The sequence below is a fragment of the Carlito syrichta genome, unplaced genomic scaffold (genome assembly GCF_000164805.1).
Source record: "Carlito syrichta isolate Samal-C Ts95f unplaced genomic scaffold, Tarsius_syrichta-2.0.1 Scaffold304564, whole genome shotgun sequence".
Taxonomy (NCBI): Eukaryota; Metazoa; Chordata; class Mammalia; order Primates; family Tarsiidae; genus Carlito; species Carlito syrichta.
In genome coordinates, this window is record NW_007248660.1 from 122790 (window position 1) to 128438 (window position 5649).

The 5649-nt window shown below is 46.2% G+C and overlaps 1 protein-coding gene across 1 annotated transcript in view; it reads left to right on the forward strand.

Moving 5' to 3' along the window:
* Positions 1–3479: 3479 nt before the first annotated feature.
* Positions 3480–5649, forward strand: part of UBE2V2 (ubiquitin conjugating enzyme E2 V2) — a 46040-nt gene continuing 43870 nt past the window's right edge. Inside the window, exon 1 of the mRNA XM_021713465.1 lies at positions 3480–4123. The gene's annotated coding sequence lies outside the window, so the exon portion shown is untranslated. The remainder of the gene's footprint in view (positions 4124–5649) is intronic.

A 5649-nucleotide genomic window follows, 5' to 3' on the forward strand; every position in this document is an offset into this window, starting at 1 on the left:
CCCCAAAAAAAAAAAAAAAAAAAAAAAAAAAAAGGATGTTACAGTTTATTATATCACCGGACACATACCTCTAATATATCCTGGAAATGATGAGACTGATGCACTGGCTAAAGTTTGACGTTTGGGAACTATTCACATGAGAGACTTAGCCAATCAGAGACTGCTGCACACCAGACAGAAGTCAATGTGGGCTACAGCAAAGGCTTGGAATTGGCCCTTACAGTATAAAGAAGTAGCAGAAGCGGCCACTACATTCGTGGTATGTTCCAAAGAATATCCGAAGTGTATTCCTGCCGCTCAAGGCCAGCTATGATGAGGCCAGTGGCCTCTAACTCAACAGCAAGCGGATTTTATTGGGCCTCCCCCTTGTTCCAAGGAAGTTTGATATGCCGTAACTATGGTAGATACTGCAACGGGCCTACTGTTTGCTTATCCGACTAAAGCTGTAGACCAGAAAGCGACGATCCGTGCTTGGGAAAGACTGCGTCCTGCCGACGGACACCCCCACGACAGAGAGTGACAGCGGGACTCGCTTCACTGGAACCGAAGTGGAAGGCTGGGCAGCACCAACGGGGGTGGAGTGGGAGTTCCACGCTCCCCACCACTGGAGAGGGGCCGGTCTCATCGAGCCCTAGTGTGGTCTGTATTTGTTTTGAGTCAGAGTCTCTAGTCTGTCACCCAAGGCCACCGCGGCCTCGACCTGCTGGGCTTAGGCAGTCCTTCCACCTCATCCTTCCAAGTAGCTGGAACTAGGCACGTGCTACCACACCGGGCTAATCTTTTGATTTCTTGTAGAGACATGGTCTCACTGAGTTGTCCAGGCTGGTCTCGAACTGCTGGGCTCAGGGAATCCTCTCACCTTTGTCTCCCAAAGTGCTGGGATTACAGGCTTAAGCCACCATGTCCGGCTTACAATGGTCTCTCAAAACAGGGTCTGCGAACCTCATCAGCACGACACTCTTTGTATGGCTGGATGAAACATCTCTGGGAAGTCCTCAGGACTTCGAATGAACAACCACGGACAGGAGCCCTGGGCCCTATGGAAGCCTTCTTGCATTATGCTGCCATCCCCATTTGACTTCAGTGAAAACAGTACATGATCTATTAAAACCTGGATTAGGTTGACAACAGAGTATCTTGTTGCCAGCCCCACAGCCCTAAGCCTTGGGGAGTGGCTAGAATGGACTTGATATGGAAGGTGATGGCAACGGTTTACAATGGTTTGTGCTAATAGCCCGTCGGGGACAGGTCTGGCCCGAAATTTGACAACCGCACCATGGATTACTGCTATTTGGTCCCTAACAGTAAAAGTCTATTGTCCGCCTGGAGGCAAAAACACTAGTATTCTGTGTGTGTGTGTGTGTGTGTGTGTGTGTGCGTGTGTGTGTGTGTGTGTTGGAGTCTCACTCCATCGCCCAGTCTGGAGTGCAGTGGCATGCTCCTGGCCACCGCAGCCTCGACCCGCTGGGCTCTGGCAATTCTTCTGCCTCAGCCTTCCAAGTAGCCAGAACTACAGGCACGTGCTACCACGCCTGGCTAATTTTTGATTCATTGTAGAGACGAAGTCTCGCCAAGTTGCCCTGGGGGGTCTCAAACCCACAGGCTCAGCCAATCCACTCGCCTCAGCCTCCCAAAGTGCTGGGATGACAGGCTGAGCCACCGAGCCCGGCCAACACTAGTATTCCAAAGGCAATATTTGTGTTATCATTATGGCCAGTGCAAGCCTCTCCATTACTCCTACATGCAGTACCACAAACAATTACAGAAAAGGCTGAAAAGGTATGGTATAGTAAGCCAAGGAAACCGGCTATCTTATCACAGGATCAGACTTTAGTTTGTATGTTAGTAGAGGGAAGGGATTTGCCGATGTTGGTACCTATAGCCTCCCTCTCTTATCGCCTGCCCTTAGTTGGGTTGCCCCGAATTCCCTGATGGACTGGGCTCACACCTACACTACTAACCGTGAGACATAGCCCTGAGCTCAAGATCTGGCTGCAAGCCACTATCGTGTAAGTCTGTATAAAGAGACCCAGATAGTCCCCAGTGCAGCCACTTCTCCCACTGTACTTGCCATTCACTGTGATTACAGTGACGCTTCCTAAGGCTCTTCAGCTGTTCTTTGGCCTCTCTGAATCCGGCGTGACCCTGGCTGGACTAGAGCTCCTTCAGAACACCAACTTGTTTTTCTTGCAATTTTCTTCTTCTTCTTTCATTGATGCTTCTCCTCTGGTTGTTTCTGTTTCTTCTTTGCCTGCCAAGAAATTTGAAGAAAATCTTCACCTATACCTTTTCCTGGTTGTCATGGAAGCTTATTGCTTTTTGCCTTACTTGCTATTGATAAAAAGCAAAAGTTGAGCATTATTTTTAAAGTTATACAGAATCCAACGTCCTCCCATTTATCGTAGTGTGCGCTTGAGAGGAAGATGGGTAGGATAGAAGGACTACAGGCTCTGCAGGTATAGTTCACAAACTATGAAGAAAGCATTTATGCAGTTCATCAAGATTTACGTATTTCCTGAGAAAACATTTAAAATTTGTAAAGTAAAACTGAATTTAGTCAATGTTTTGTTACTTATTGCTTTTGATTCTGTTGGGAGGGGAATATTTAAATTTACTATTATCTATTAATCTGCCCTAATAAGATAGTAAACATAGAAGTTCACCAACAGCTGGGTGTCATTGGGTTGGATATTTGTGAAAAAGGTATGATAATGGTTACTCAAATTGTATAATTGGAGTTGGGCTCGGTGGCTCAGCCTGTAATCCCGCGCCTTTGGGAGTCCGAGGTAAGTGGATTGCCTAAGCCCGCGGGTTCGAGACCCGCCTGGGCAGCGAGACCTCATCTCTACGATAAATCAAAAAAATTAGCCGGGTGTGGTAGCGCATGCTTGTAGTTCCAGCTACTTGGAAGACTGAGGCGGAAGGATCGCCGGAGCCCAGTGGGGCGAGGCTGCAGTGGCTGGGAGCGGCCACTGCACTCCAGTCTGGGTGACAGAGTGAGACTCCAACTAAAAAAAAAATCCCAAAAAACCCCCAAAAAATTGGTGAATGTACAACAACCGTAAGTAGAAGAGTATATTGGTTTTCTATTGGTACAGAACAAAGTATCCCCAAACTTAGTGGCTTAAAACAGCAAATATTTGTCATCTCATTTTCTATGGGTCAGAAACCCGAGCATGTCCTCTCTGGGGTTCTTTGTCTCAAGGTCTCTAGCAAAGTGGCAATCAAGGTGTTGGCCGGGGCTATGGCTTCATCTGAAGTCTTAGCTGAGGGGCCACCCGCTTTTAAGCTCATGTCTATGGCTGTTATACCGCACTTTCTTGTTGCTGTTGGCCAGAAGTTGCCCTTACCTCCTAGCCGTGTTGCCTTCTTCATAGAACAGCTCTCAAGATGGCAGCTGGCTCCCCCCCTTAGAGCAGGAGAGTGCAAAAGATAGAATCCAGTCTTTTAAAAACACAACCTCAGAATTGATATGGCAGCACTTATGTCTTTTCTGTTTATTAGCAGGCTAGTCAGTAAGCCCAATTCACATTCAACTCAAGAGGATTATACAAAACAAGGGGACAAATCAGGAGGGAATGCTTGAGGGCCATCCTAGAGATTGAAACACATACTAAAAGAATGCTACTTCACAGTGTCACTTCATATTAGGTGCATACTTAGGACCAGTGGGGAAGCAAAAGCAGCTGACAAGTTCAGCAAGTAGGAAAAGGGTCTTTCTTTTTCCCAAAGCTTCAGACTAGAGATGGGGTAAATGTGCAGGATGCAAAGAACTAGGAATGTCTACCTCAGCATAATTACTTCTCTACATAATAATTACCCCTAAAATTAAAAGCTACAATAGCAACATCAATGTCAGCATCTACGAGTATCATAACCAACACTGCAGTGGAAACCAGGAATGAAAAGAGCATGAACTTTGGAGTCACAACTATGGGCAGATATGTGCTCTTAAACAAGCCATTTCAGTTCTTTGAAGTCTGTTTCCATTTCTTTTTTTTGAGTTGAGTCTCACTCTGTCACCCAGACTGGAGTGCAGTGGCTGCTCCCGGCCACCGCAGCCTCGACCTGCTGGGCTCTGGCGATCCTTCTGCCTCAGCCTTCCAAGTAGCTGGAATTACAGGCATGCACTACCACACCCAGCTGATTTTTTCTTTTTTTGATTTATTGGAGAGATGAGGTCTCGCTGCCCAGGCGGGTCTCGAACCGGCGGGCTCAGGCAATCCACTCACCTCAGCCTCCCAAAGGCGCGGGATTACAGGCTGAGCCACCGAGCCCGGCTTGTTTCTATTTCTTATAACATAGGTGTTGCCAGGTGTGGTATAGCACAAACTCGTGGGTTCTTTGACTTGGTCCTGAAATAATTTTCAGAGCAGCCAGCAAAATTTTAAAACAGTTTATTCGCAAAAAGAAGAGAGGCCAGACAGACTAAAAAGCTAAACCACTGCTCTGGAAAGACTGCCATTGCTCCACCTCTGATGGGGGGAATGGGAGGATGGGTGGTCTTTTCCCAGAACATCTATTCTGTCTTTGCAGGAGACTTGCTAGACTTTTTCAATTCACAAGTTCATGAACTAAAAAGGTGATCTTATTATCACTTCTATGGCTTTGGCTAGTTAAGGGATGGTATTCAACATGGAATCTGAAAGATTTTTAGTGATTATTATGCCAAACCATGAACTTAAAGGTTGGGCTATCCTATTCGTACATCTGATGTAATTTTATTTTGATTGGCTGAGGAGGTGCAGTAGGTTGGTGGATCCACATTCCAGCCTGGCCTGCAATAAAAAGATAGTATGAAAAATGTCTGAACACATCCAAAAACCTGCCTATGAGAAATTTATCTATCTATGCCTAACCTGTACTAGCTACTCTGCCTTAATAGGGAAGATGGCATCAAATGCTACTAATTATAACCTTTATATTTATGAAGGCGCTATTGAGAGCCATGGTGGTTACATGAGTGAAAACCAAGAATGGGAAATCTTTGCTTTTTGAATGACATAATGCTTCCTACTTAAACATTTTATTTTACATTTCTCTCTTTTTTTTTCAAGTCGGAGTCTCACTCTGTCACCCAGTTTGGAGTGCAGTGGCATGCTCACAGGCACCGCATGTCCTTCCGTCTCAGCCTTCCAAGTAGCTGGAACTACAGGTGCATACCACCATGCTAGTTAATTTTTAAAATTTATTGTAGAGATGAGGGCTCGCCATGTTGCCTAGGCTGATCTCAAACCCCTGGGCTCACATATTTCTCTCACCTCCGCCTCCCAAAGTGCTGGGATTACAGGCGTGAACCACCGTGTCTGGCTTATTTCATACTTCTCAAATTATCTTTTTAGGCTTAGACACAGATTTTAATCATGTTTCAGTATTATGCATATATCAAGAGCATAAATGAAATATAGGTTTAACTCCTAGGAATTGTTGATGAAAAGATCCCAATCTCAGCCGGGTTCGGTGGCTCAGCCTGTAATCCCGCGCCTATGGGAGGCTGAGATGAGTGGATTGCCTGAGCCCGCGGGTTCGAGACCCGCCTGGGCAGCGAAACCTCATCTCTACAATAAATCAAAAAATTAGCTAGGTGTGGTAGCGCGTGCCTGTAATTCCGGCTACTCGGAAGGCTGACGTGGAAGGATCGCCGGAGCC